Source organism: Cannabis sativa, chromosome 9 (assembly GCF_029168945.1).
Source record: "Cannabis sativa cultivar Pink pepper isolate KNU-18-1 chromosome 9, ASM2916894v1, whole genome shotgun sequence".
NCBI classification, from domain to species: Eukaryota; Viridiplantae; Streptophyta; class Magnoliopsida; order Rosales; family Cannabaceae; genus Cannabis; species Cannabis sativa.
This window is the reverse complement of record NC_083609.1, coordinates 46,620,239-46,635,445: the sequence shown is the minus strand read 5'-3', so window position 1 is coordinate 46,635,445 and position 15,207 is coordinate 46,620,239.

The following is a 15,207-nucleotide window of genomic DNA, read 5'->3' as shown; positions in this document are numbered from 1 at the left end:
TATAACAAAACATAAATGAAAACATATCCATTCAATAATAAAAAATATTGAAACATAAAATGTAGTTCATAACTTTATTCAGAAAATTATAAATAATAATTTCTAAAAACAAACAGAAAACAAAACTCCCACTAACCCAAAAGATCAAAAGATTCTAAAATGCCCATATTAACAACACGTTTATTAAACAGCACGTCACTTAACCCTTTGGTTAGAGGATCAGCTAACATCGACTCGGTCTTGCAATTTTCAATGACAATGTCTCCTTTCTTGACCAAGTCTCTGACATTGAGATACTTTATTTCCATATGTTTAGAAGCACTACTAATCTTGTTATTCTTTGAAAAGAAAACAGCAGCATTATTATCACAATAGATTAGCATAGGTGTGGAAATAGAATCAACCACTCGTATCTCCGAAATAAAATTCTTCAGCCACAAAGCTTGCAAAGATGCCCCATAACATGCAACAAACTCAGCATACATAGTAGATGATGTGATCAAAGTCTGTTTGACACTCTTCCAAGAAATAGCAGCACCTGCCAAGGTGAAAATATAGCCAGAAGTTGACTTTAAATCATCTACACAACCACCAAAATCTGAATCTGAATAACCAACAACTCGAAGATTGTCAACATGCTTATACACAAGCATAAAACTCTTCGTTCTTTGCAAATATCTCAAAACTTTCTTGGCTGCAACCCAATGATCATGGCCAGGATCAGATAAATATCTCCCAAGAACATTGACTACGAAAGCTATGTCAGGTCGAGTGCAAACCTGAGCATACATCAAACTCCCTACTACACTTGCATAAGGGATGTTCTTCATTGCTCCTCTTTCCAAGTCGTTCTTAGGACATTGCTGCTTAGTGAACTTGTCCCCTTTCGTAATAGGAACGAACCAGCTTTACACAAATCCATGTTGAACCTTTTGAGCACACGATTAATGTAAGCTTCTTGAGATAAGCCAAGAACTTTTCGATTCCTGTCACGATGGATCTCAATCCCCAAAACATAGGATGCCTCTCCAAGAACTTTCATATCAAAATTGGAAGACAGAAAATTTTTGGTCTCATTTAGTAGTGACAAATCACTGCTTGCAAGTAAAATGTCATCTACATAAAGAACAAGAAAAATATAACGACTCCCACTGATCTTCATATAAATACACTGATCAAACTTGTTCTCTACAAAACCAAACGATGTCACAACCTTGTCAAACTTCAAGTACCACTGGCGAGATGCCTGTTTGAGACCATAAATGGATCGTTTCAACTTGCAAACTAAGTGTTCTTTTCCTTTCTCCTTGCAGCCTTCAGGTTGAGACATATAGACTTCCTCATTCAATTCTCCATTCAGAAAAGCAGTTTTAACATCCATTTGATGCAACTCTAAATCAAAATGCGCAACTAAGGCCATAATAATTCTGAATGAATCTTTAGTGGAAACAGGTGAGAAAGTTTCAGTGTAATCAATACCTTCTCTTTGAGTAAAGCCTTTAGCCACTAAACGCGCTTTAAACCTTTCAATCTGTCCCTTTTTATCCCTTTTAGCCTTTAAAATCCACTTACAACCTATTGGTTTAAAACCATCAGGTAATAAAACTAGCTCCCATACACCATTTTTCTTCATGGAGTCGATCTCATCATCCGTAGCTGCTAACCATTTTGAAGATTGTGGACTATTAAGTGCTTCACTAAAAGTGACAGGATCCACAAAATGATCAATATCATATTCTCCTTCTCCAAGATAAACAAAATTATCATGACACTTTGTTGACTTCTTTTGTCTCTGAGATCTTCTTAGAGGAGGTACTTCTGGAATAACTTCTCTTTGTTGATCATTGTTTTGAATAACATCTTCCACAACTGGAATTTCTTCAATAATAGGATTCTCATTAACAATAGGAGCTTCATCATTAATAGGCCCTTCATCAATAATAGGACCTTCATCATCTTCGATATCGGGAGCAATGTATTCATCAACAATGGGAGCATTACCAACTGGAGTAGGATGGAGACTACTATTATCATCTCTTGAAAATGAGATAGGAATGCAAATTCCTTTAGATGACTCCCCATTTCAAGAGATGTTGAAGGAATTTTTTCAGCAACATCAAATTCCATAAATTTAGCAGTCTGAGATTCAACAATTTGCGTACCACGAGTGGGACAGTAAAAGCGATAGCCTTTTGAGCGCATTGGATAACCAATGAAATAACAGCGATTTGTTCTCGGATCTAATTTTTTCAAATTAGGATCATAAATCTTTACTTCAGCTGGACAACCCCATACACGAAGATGATTCAGACTAGGCTTCCGCCCAGTCCACAACTCAAAAGGGGTTTTGGGAACAGATTTACTGGGAACACGATTTAAAATATAAGTTGCAGTCATAAGTGCTTCACCCCATAAAAACTCTGGAAGATTTGTTCTACTCATCATACTTCTAACCATATCCATGAGAGTGCGATTTCTCCTTTCAGCAACGCCATTTTGCTCAGGTGAACCAGGCATAGTGTATTGAGCAACTATACCATTTTCTTGTAAGTACTCTGCAAAAAGCCCCATGTGTTGTCCAGATTCTGTATAACGACCATAATATTCTCCTCCACGATCAGAATGAACAACTTTGATGACTCTTCCAAGAAATAGCAGCACCATCATTTTTATTCTTGAATTTTCCTTTTCCTTTGTTGGGCTTGAGGTGAGAAACATAGTTAGCAGATTCATTCCTCTCCCTTTTAAGCTTGCTTTCTTCAGCTACACACTGAGAAATTAGGTCGCTGATAGTCCATGTTTGATTGTAAGTGTTGTAGGCTGTCTTGATAAGGCTGAAAGAGGCAGGAAGTGCATGAAGAGCTCGATGAATAATGAAAGAGTCAGGAAGAGGAATATTATGATCTTTCAACTTGGACTGAACATTCACCAATTTCAGAATAAAATCTCGCACTCCTTTTAATTCATCATACTTAATGGTTGTCATTTCATCCATAAGATGTCCAGCTTCAGCGTTTTCACCAGTGTCATATAGTTTTTCTACAGCATTGAAAAACTCTTTGGTATTTGTAGTGTCTGGCAAACCACTCAATAGATGTTCAGGAATGGATCTTTTCATAGTAAGAAGACTAAGACGACTTGACTTTTCCCATTGTGCATGATGAGTTCTCTGGGCAGCTGTACTGGAGTCAGTAAGATCAGCAGGTTTTTCTTCTCGTAGGCACAAGTCCAAATCCATTATGCCTAAAGTAAATTCCACATCTCATTTCCATGTCTTGTAGTTGGAAGCATTCAAAATATGGATGGAAGCATTATTGTTGTTCACAGAAAAGGAGACTTAAAAATTCAAAAATTAAAACTTGAATAAGCAATATGAGCAATGTATTAGAAAATATTGTAGAATCAACTGGTCATTATAAACTCCCCTTTGGGGTGAGAATATAACACACACATGATCTACCTTCATGAAGTTAACAACAAAGAAAAAAATACATATCATTTAAGAATTTTATTACCTTTGGGCAAATAAATTTCTTAAAAATATGTATTAATTCAAGCAAAAAAATAATAATAAATTTATATATTTAAATTATTACCTTTGGGCAAATAATTAAAATATATATATATATTTAATATTAACTCACTTCATGGAATGTGAACTAATATATGTAAATACTACCTTTGGGCAAGTAATTACACATATAGTCAACCAAAAGATATAATATTTTCTTCAACATGTGAAATTTGGTGATAAAACAATCTTTAAAAATTAATAATTTTCAACCAAATTTCCAAAAGAGATATATAATTGCTTTTATTATATTTATAATCAAAAAATAAAGTGTCCACCATAACACATTATTTTTGTATCAAACAACCAAGTTTTATAACTTTAGAACAACAAATAATCAAAAGATGTGAATATAAGAAAATTGGTGGAGACTACATAGACAAAATAAATTAAATAAGAGAGTGACTATGTTTTATGGAACGAGAAGAAACCCAAAAAATTTTCTATGATCGACAGATTTTGAAAAATTATCAAAAATATTTTTAATAATTTTTTAACTACATAATTATCATTAAAATAATAATAATTATTAAACGGAGTCAAAAAATTAATTAAAAATCATAGAAAAATCAGAAATTGAATTTTAAGCACGCTGAAAAAAAAATTCGAAAAACGATATTCCACGTGGCCCCACGCGCCCCCACGCGCCGCCTACGCGAGTGGGCGTTGCTGGCTGGACTCCTTCTTCTTCCTCCAGCCGGGTTGGAGGCGGGTCACGCGACCCGGTTCGGCCCAGTCGGGTCTGTTGGTGTTTTCCGGCCAAAAAATCGACGAAAACACCGGATTTTGAATGGATTTTGTTCGGGAATCGATTTCTAGTCAATCTATGTGTCTAATTTCGGCTATTAATTGCTAAAAAAAAAATAGATCTAAAGAAAAGCTATCCAAAAAATAAAGAACATAAAAAAAATTTATTTGGATATCAATCTTGATCAAAATACAAAATTAATCATTGAAGAACATTCATAAACAATTAAGAATGAGATATCTATAATCAATTTTAGATTAAAAACAATAAAATCAAAAAACACAAATTATAATTTCATAATATAATCATATAAACCCTAAAACTTTTAAGTTAAAATTCTCTTAATATACACAATGATTTCATGCATATAATATATCAATAGAACGAGAATTTAATGATAAACAAAACCCCTAAAGTTTTAAGATTTAAAAACAAAAAATTCAACATAAAATAATAACGAAATTAATATGTAATTATGGATAATTAACATATACAAATTAATTATACTAATTATAGGTTCTAAATCATATACAATAGGCAATCTGATACCACAAGTTAGAAAAATTAATAATATACCCAAGATCTATTTGTATATAACATAGAACACAATAATAAGATATAATAATTTGGTATGTGTACCTGATTGATCCATAGCAATTATCTCAGTTTGATCCACAGCAGTTACTCCAATTCGATAGTGCAATACTATCAACTAAGTCTTCCTCCCTAGATCTCTAAATCAGAAGCAGTTTATTTTATCTGATTATCAAAAGGTATACAATTGTGATGAGACAATATGTATTTATAGAGTTAGGGAGGGGACTTAGCTACAAAACCCTAGTTGGGCTGGGCCTGCTCATCAAAGGCTTCAGTCAACTAGAAAAGCCCACACTTCTACTTCACCTAGACTTTACACACAGATGCTAAGCCCATTAACAATTGATCACCAACAACATGGGCTAACACATCAAAGAACTATCCAATCAACCCAAGTTTTAATAAAACCAATAAAATTTAATGTAAGCCCAAATAAAAGTCTAACACTTAGTACTTCAAAAATAACTTGAATCGGAGGCAAAAGTTAAGATGAAGGGGTCCAAAACATAACAAAAGAAATTAAGGGGAAGCCGAATACATAAGTTTTTGCAAAAATAAAATTTTTAACATAAAATTGTTTTATAAATTTTTTTTGTCCAACATTTTGGCAGGGGCCATGGCTCCCTTTGGAGCTAAAGTAGCTTGGTAAGAGTTCAATTTGAACAAATTAGATATAGTTGCAAAGATGATTTAGAATTAAATGTGGACTATTATTTTTCATATTGATTATGAATTTGGTTTATTTTTCACAAATTTGTTGTGCTACTTTAGCCATAGCTTTCAATCGAGGATTTCAATTTTATTCAATTAGAAAATGTGAAAAAGTTAATTACCAAAAGTATTATAACTTGGTGTGAAATAATATTTTACGGTTAATTATAACATTTCACAAAAATAATACATAATTATTTTAAAATGAGATAATTGGTAGTTATTTAATTTAATCTTTTTAATATTTACCTTTTTTGTTGAGAGAAATTCTGTTATTATTAATTAAGATGATTCGTTTACAATAACAGAAAAAAAATAGTCTAAGGAATTTTCTCTAACCAAATACAATTATTATCTAAAATTAAAACTTATTTGGCCAAGCTATGAAAGACTTAGTTAGCATCTCATCGAATATGAGATACACAAACAGTAAAGAAGTAAAGAAGTAGGATGATTGAGGTTTAACATTATTCACTAAATCATTAAAAGAAAAGAGTTTGATGTTTGTTGGTGGAGTGCGTTGGCTAACAGCAAGGAGTCTCTTTCAATATAATCCACTTTTTAATATTTACTTTATTTGAGTTGTTTTTGGAATTTTTTTTAAAAAAAAGTAATAATGACTATGAAATTAATATATTTATATCTTTGAAAAGTAATAATAATTATAATATATCTAAACATGATAATTTCATATATAAAATATATATTTTATTTACTATACAATAAAATAATAGTCATTTTTTAAATTATAACATACACAATATTTTTTTAACTATAACAGTATTAATGAAAAAATCCCATAATTAAATAACGTATATAACATAGTCAAAATTGTAAATAAAACTAAGCAAATGATTACGCATCTGTTTTTACCTACTATATTTGTCTATTTATATTTATTTCAATACAAATAGGAAAAACAAATCTTAAAGGACTCGTTTGGAACGCCGTATTGGTCGTATTGTATTGTATTGTATTATATTGAATTGGATTATATATCATATTTTTATATAATACTATGTTAAACTTTAATTTATACTAAAATATTATATATTTAGGTGTCCATAAAAGTTAATACCACATATAGTTTTACATAAAAATATTGCATAAAATACAATTCAATATAATAGAATACAATACAATACGACCTAATACAACGTTCCAAACGAGCCCAAAATACATTAAAATGTGTGATTAAAATCGCTGCTCTTTCTCTCCATAGATTACTTAGTTTACGTACTTGTATAATTTACTCAATATATACATATTTAGTTATTTGAAACTTTATAATATATACGTAATTACTCAATACATACATTAAAATGTGTGATTAAAATACATTATTATTATTATTATTATTATTATTATTATTATTTTGATGAAATCTCAATTTCATTGAATTAAAAGCATTCTGAATACATAAAAACCTTCAAATCAACCTCAACATCCTGCTCAAAAATACTACAACCAGAGATAATTCGAGGTGTCTAGTAACAGTGTGAGCAACTCAATTTGTTGATCCCCTAATAAAATACAACTTTACATCATGTAGAGAAGACAATAAAGAACGACAATCCTAAATAATCAAGCCAAAAGTAGAAGACATCCTTTGATTACTTTGGATTGCTTGGACAGACAACAGACAGTCAGTTTCAAGCTCTACATTATGTTAGTACATGCTCTTAATCTAACTTAGAGCTTCTTTGATCCCCAAAGCTCCCACAATCTCAGCAGAGTAAGTACCTACGAGGGTGACATGTCTTGACTTCAATAAGCTTACCCAAATTATCTCTCACTACTATACCGAAGCCATACAAGATCTTCTGATAAAATAGTGCAACATTTACATTAATTTTTATGTGGTTCGTATTTGGTTTTATCCAAAACTTGACCCATTATCACTATTTTTGAATGATAGTGATAGTTATTTTATTATTTAATTAAGGTAGTTGTTATAATTTCCTTTTTTTTTTTGAATAAATATTTTTAGCGTTAGTAGTTGGGGTTTGTTGATAATTTAGTTGAGCTACATCAAAATAAATATTTAAATATAGTGGTGAAAGTTTGACTCTATAATGAAGTTGGAATTTTGACTAATTGATTGCATTGATACTCACATGGCTCATTATTTATATCGTGGTCATAGTTCTGAAGTCCAAACTTAATATTTTAATACACTGTGTTCATAGTTAAGAATATATTATGAAAATTAATATACATATCTTTTAGAATAGTATAATAATATTTTACATTTTCGAAAAAATATCATCTACCGAAGTAGCAATATTTGTGTTATTTAGTCCCTAATCAATAGATCTAATAACACCTCTCCTAAGAGATCTTAAGCTGTTTTCAGCCACCGATCCTACCGTTGCTTTCATCTTGCCAGTCCCAAGGTTCCCCTGGCCTCTGTCGACTTCATGTTTTGTTGTTCGTCCTGGAGCTTTCGACCTTGTTCTTGGATCCCTGTGGGTTCTTCGACGGTGCCTTTTGTGCACTCCTATGCTCACGACATTGCTAGGTTTCAAAGTCATAGATATCATCCCCTCATTGACATACCTATGATGGGTGAACCTGTTGATTCATTCAGGTTCCAGAGTTGTTTTCTAGTTTACGAGTTTGTGTCCTTCTAACCTTGCTTCTTTGTCGAATTCTTATGTTGTGGGTTCTTGGTTTAGGCTTGTCGTGCACGAGTTGAGGGTTGTGTTGTTGGTTGTCCAATTGCCATGGTTTTTTTTTTATTTGTTTTAGGTTTCTCTTTTTGGCATGGTCGATTTGATCTTCTTCCTTTTTTTGTAGTCGGGTTTTGCTCTGGTTGTGAGCTAGTTGGTTTTGTTGAGTTTTGGAAGGTCTCTCCGATGTTATTAGGGCTTAATATTTAAATTTTTAAAGGGCTTGTTGCATGTTCTCTTCAAGTTTTAGAGGGCTTGTTGGTTTTGTTGAGTTTTGTGCGTGGTTGGAACTCGTTAGAGGTTCGTCGACATGACTGTGTTGCTGATGTTGGTGCTTTCCTAGTTGTACTTCTAGTGGGGCGTCTCTCTTACTCGTGCTATGCTTGGTATCTCTTGAGTACTAGAAAATTGAACTTTAGAGGCAGTTTTTTAGGGCATACAACGTCAGTTTTGGTAAAATTCGCCACAGACGCTGTTTTAGGGTCGCTAATGTTAGTGTGTATGCCCTAAAAATAAGTATTTAATGGATAATATATTATAGAATATATGAAATACAAATGTTGCCCTTAATTTTGTCCAAAATACGTGGACCAACACGACTGTGACACGTGGATTGAAGGAGTAAGGCTTTGAGATAATTCGACTAAGTCTTCTTAATCAAAAGGATCAGCAAGGAGCATGCCTCCCGGAGAAGGTATGAGAGATTCACATACTCCCGGAGAGCAAAGCTATAATAAAGCACCTCCGAGAGGTATCAAATCCTATCTGTACAGTTACCTCGCATTTAATGCCGCATGGGAGAAGATGTATTGGAACTGCCATAAGTATTAAAGTCTGATGGCGTAATCCCCCTTCTGCAGCTACTACGCTATGATTAATGAACCTAGTGACGGCTACTTTATGAGAAATCACATCAGTCAAGAAAGGATAATGGATTATATCCACCTAACCCCTAAAAAGCCTAGGGATTAGACCATGCATTTCCTATGATACACTCGTTGGGAATGTGTGCCTTTACTGAATAATATAGAAAGACATGTACCTCGGTTCTACGGATCACCCCACAAAAATAATATAAATACCCTCCAAACTCATTAAGGTAGGGGTCGAGAATTCTGGGTTTCATAAGAACCAAAGAGAAAAACCACCAAGAACATTCTCTGTAATAAATACTCTCATAAATAACATAGACTCGTGCACTAAGGCTCATTAATGCCCCCAACCACGTAAAAATCTTGCGCATTAACTTCTTATAGCTTTCTTATATATTATTATTATATTGGTTGCCGAAAACCTCGGTCAACATTTTGGTGCTTTCATTAAGAGCTGAAGGAAGCGTCTGCAAGTAAACAGTAATATTACAAAACAACAATGGTGGAGACTCGCAACACACGTCAACCCCGTCCTCCTCAAGACGCTCAAGATCCTGACGATGAGGATGTGGCCTCAAGAGTGAACATGGGCTCTAAGGAAGGAGAAGGAACCCACGACGACAAATATGAAGGAAATTTCGATGAGTACGACGCCTATGACGAGGGTAGCTACAAAGAACTACTACTCTTGAGACAAAAGGCTGCTGATCACGAAGCTGAAATCACGGCCCAAAAAGATGCAAGAGGTGATGCTTGCCATGCAAAAAGCCATGGAGGCAGCAGGAATCCACGTGCATCATAAAGCCATCCCTGTTGGACTTGGTGAAACACCAGAGGAATCCTCGCCAAGTGCCCAAAAGAAGAAGTCTAGGGAACCTAGCCCTATAAGGTATACCTCTGAAGGGAACCAACAGAAAAACCCTACTTCCACTCCCGGGAAAAAGAAAAAGGCACAGGATCCGCAAAAGGTCCGCTCAGATTTCCCAAAAGGGAAAGGTCCGCAGAGGGGAAAACTCCAAAGAGGGAGTCTTGGCCCTCAGGATCGAGAGGACCGAAAGAGCGTTTCTGTGCACCAGGAACCCGGAGGGACAGAAAGAAGAGGCCAAAAATACCCTCCCGTCGATTTGAGACATCAGATCAACGGAAAACACGGTGACCTTCGGGATCACCTAGACCAAAAGAAACACGTGCCCACGGTCTCCACGGGAACGCTAAATGAAGGAATCATGGCTGAACTTGCCATACTCCGAAAAGACATTGCTCGAGTCTCCTGGAGACAAAAAGGTGATGACTCCGACTCTGACTGTGAGGACCGGGAGCCATGTGCCAGGCACATCTTGGAGGCGGAGCTCCCCAAAAATTTCAAGATGCCTGAAATGGCAGCTTATACTGGGAACTCGGATCCTAGCGATCACTTGTCACGGTTCAACCAAGTAATGACAGTGATGAGAGTCAACAATGACGCCAAGTGATTATGCTTCCCGCTAACATTAAGCGGGTCCGCGGAAGAATGGTTGAAGAAACTGGAGCCAAGATCCGTGGACTGCTGGAATAAACTGCAAACCAGCTTTCGAAGACAATTTTTCGCTGCAAGGAAGGTTAATCTGGAGGTCAGCCCTTGACTAACATCAAGCATCTACCTACCGAAACGTTGAAGAATTTCATAAAGAGGTTTAAGGAAGAAGCCTCAAAGACCAAGAAAGTTGATGGCAGACAACAGCTTGCTCTGCTTCAAGCAGGGATCCGTACTGGGACTCCATTCTGGAACGAGTTACAGCAAGAAGGATCCTCTAACCTTCAAGATTTCAATAAACGAGTCTAAAAATACATCAACCTAGAAGAGGCCCGAATAGTGGCCTATGGGGGATACTACCCTACCGGGATAGTAGGGTATGTACCCAGAGCTCAGCTCTCGGGAACTTTACCAGCAACTGCTCCACCGATGAGCGGCATACAATTTTCCGCTACCCCAGGGTATCATCAGAATCAGGCATTGGCCCCTGTATCTTCTCATTATGGTAATCCTTCTGGGATGAGCGCACAAGTCCCGTCTCACTCCGCTCCGACCGCAAGCTTAACAGGACCCTCTCAAGGCTCTCGGAGCAAGAGGTCCTCAAAAGGCAGCAACCGAACGGAAGACAAGCGGTAGAAAAGGGGGTACACTCCCCAGTACACCCAGTACACGGAGCTAACAAACTCCCAAGAGCGTGTGTATTTCGCTACTAGGCAAAATACGCACTACCGGAGACCGCCTCCTCTGTACAGGGATAGCTCCCAGAGGGATCCTAACAAAAGGTGCGAGTATCACAACGATATTGGACACAGCACCAATGAATGCAAAAACCTCAAGGACGAGATCGAAAACTTGATTCGATTGGGTCATCTTTACGAATGAATCAAGAATCGGTTGCCTCATCTCAACCCGGTTCAAGCAGTAGGACCTTTGCCCCAAGGAGTACCAGGGGGTGCAACTGGAGCATTAGCACCAATCGCTCCCTCGGGCAAAACTCAGCAAATTCTTGGCCTGCCACTAAGACCCAACGGGAGAGTAGCTACGATCTCCGGAGGACCCCATATCGGAGGGACTACCCGAAAGGAGCTGAAACGTTACGCAGGGGCCGTAAAACACAGTGAGATTTGGGAAGTTACTCAACTCGCAGCTCAAAGGCCCCGGCTAATGGATCAACCCATTACGTTCACGGAAGAGGACGCTAAGACAGTGCATTTTCCTCACCATGACCCTCTGGTCATAGAAACTCTCATCGCCAACAAGATTGTGGCCAGAATCTTAATCGACAATGGGAGTTCTATGAACTTACTGTTTAAAGAAGTCTTCACGACTATAGGCCTCACAGACCGCGACCTCTCACCAAGCAGTTCTCAGCTCACCAGGTTCAATGGAACAACACTTATCCCGATGGGAAAAGTGAGGCTCCCAGTCACCTTGTGCCCAGACACACCCCAAAGCACCTTTAAGTACCGAACATTTATGGTGGTGGGCTGCCCAACGACTTACAACGTAATCCTCGGCCGACCGACCCTGGTGGATTTCGGTGCATTCACGTCGATCAGGCACTTGTGTCTGAAATTCCCTACTCAGGAGGCTGGGATAGGAACCGTGAGAGGAAATTAGGGGGAGGCCAGGCAGTGTTACAAAGAAATATGCAATTTTCCCCTACATACCGCAATGCGTCACTTTATGGCCGACACAAAAAGTTAAAAAAAAATTATGTAAACTTATGTGTCAAGTTGTAACCGACACAATAATCTAATTAGCTTCGGTTATAATTTGAAGCTAAGTTTTTTGCTTCATTCCAAAACTGACGCTAATGTAGAGTACTTTTTGCTTCGGTTGAAAGTTTGCGTCGGTTTAGAAATGAAGCAAATAACTTGACTATTTGCGTCTGCTGTTATTACGTCGGTTTACACAACCGACACAAAAAGTTTTTGTATCATTTTACAACTGAAGCAAAAAGTCATTTTTGCAGTAGTGTCCCAAACCCTGTCTGGATGTACCACTGTAAACAACGAACTTTTCTCGATCTGATGGCAAAGCCAACACAGGAGATTTTATCAACGGTTGCTTCAACTCCTGAAAACTTGCTTCACATTTGTCTGACCATACAAAACGCTGATTTTTCTTAGTTAACTCAGTTAATGGCATCGAGATTTTAGAGAATCCCTTGACGGCATGTCGATAATACCAGCTAAACCAAGGAAACTTTGAACTTTTGTTACAGATTTTGGCCTCGGCCAATTCTTCACTGACTTGATCTTGCTTGGACCAAGCATAATTCCATTCTTCCCGACAGTATGCCCCAGAAAAGATATCTCAAACAACCCAATTTCACACTTTTTGAACTTTGCATACAACTTATAATCCATGAGTCGTTGCAATACCATTCGAAGATGATGCTCTTGCTCCTCTTTTGACTGAGAGTTCTCAAGGATGTCATCGATAAACACGATAATGCAGTTATCGAGGAAATCCTTGACTACTCTATTCATGAGATCCATAAAAGCTGCAGGAGCATTAGTTAATCCGAATGACATCACCAGAAACTCAAAGTGCCAACATCTGGTTCGGAACGCATTCTTTGGTATTTCTTCTTCCCATATTCTTAGTTGATGATAACCAGATCGCGGGTCAATCTTTGAAAACACCGTCTTTCCATGAAGCTGATCAAATAAATTGTCAATTCTGGGTAACGGATACTTATTCTTAATCGTCAACTTGATTAGTTTTCGATAATAAATACACATTCTGAGGGAACCATCTTTCTTTTTCACAAACAGAACTGGAGCTTCCCAGGGCGATATCAAGCATCCCCTGAAGCTGTAACATAAGCTCCTTGAGTTCTGCTGGAGCCATCCTATACGGAGCTTTAGAAACAGGTTCGGCTCTAGGTTCCAAATCAATCACAAAGTCTATTACTCGTTGTGGCGGTAATCTCGGCAACTCCTCGAGAAATAACTTAAATTAAGTCTCTTGAACTAATGATCTTAATTTGAAAAATATTCCATTTTAAGTTAATCTAAAATTAACAAATTTTCAACTTAAAACAATATTTAAAGAATATTTCAATAACTAATTTCCTAGAATATTTCAACTTAATTATGAATTTCAAAAATATTCAAATTCAAGTTGATCCAAAATTAGTGATAAATATAACTAATTTTCAACTTAAATATATTTAATGAAATATTGAATAATTAAGTATCTAGAAGAATCTAATTAGTTATAATTCTTTATTTAATTAAATACAAGAAATACATATAATTTATCTTGAAAAAGTTTCATTAAACTAAGTGTGTTTTTCTTAAATTAATTTCAAAATATTCAAATGAAAAATTATTTCATATATTTCAAAATTATTTATGTTGATAATCAATTTTATTAGGTTAAACTAGTTTAATTAACCTAGTACAGTCATTCAAATGAGGCAAATGGGCCTTTGCAGTTGGGGTTGTTCATGTGAGGGAGGGATGGGTTCAATATATCGTACCCACTTCTATGGCCACCTAACTCTCACACAAGGGCCAAATGAGAGGAATTTAACCTTAAATGAACAACTCTTATTAATTGAATAGGCCCAAATACTAATTGGGCCTAAATAAAATGTAACGCCCTAATGCTAAGGCACGCTACAGTGCTTTTTCAGTTATTGTGCAACATTGCTAATCAAAGTAATTTCTTGAAAAACGTGTCAAATTAAAATTTTTGCTTTAAACATGAAACTTTGTAATTTAATAAAATATTTACAAGTGCCGGGATCCCGATTTTTAAAACTTTACAAACTTTACTTTATAAATATACATTCCAAAATATGCAGATTTACAGGTCGCACAGCGACATTCAAAATACAACTCCCAGATGTCCCGAGACCGAACACTCCAGGTCGCGCTGCTTGACATGTACAATCTCACCCAAGCTCAGGTTCACTCCTGTTCAGCCTTCGCCTTTCCTTTACCTACACATGAAAGCAGAAACTGTGAGTCAACAGACTCAGTAAGAAATGCATATAACATACCACATAATTTCCGACCTGTAAATAGGCGCCCATACCCCTATTTACAGAGCTTAACAGATGAGCATGAACGTTCAATACCAGGGTACAACCACTATACCACATACACAACGTACCTCACTGTACGGGTGTTGGTAGGGTTTATCCCAAACACTGAGTATCACTAAGTAATGTACCACACACCTTAGCATTTTCTATGCTTGTGTTGGTATCACTGTATAGTACTCAAATTAACAACAATCACTGTACCAATACACTCACACAAGTGTTGGTAGTATTTAACATATTTCAAGCATGCATATATAAACACATATACACACATTCAGATAATCACATCATACATTATACACAGTTCTTACCTGTTTTCCGAATTCAAGTGTGCTGGCCGACCTGAACGGAATTCACGTGCTAGATGGATGCCCTAATCACAATAACGGTAACACAGATGAGTGACTCGCCAAATCACTTTCCGGGACTTAAAACCCGAAACTAAATGTTCCCCTATCAA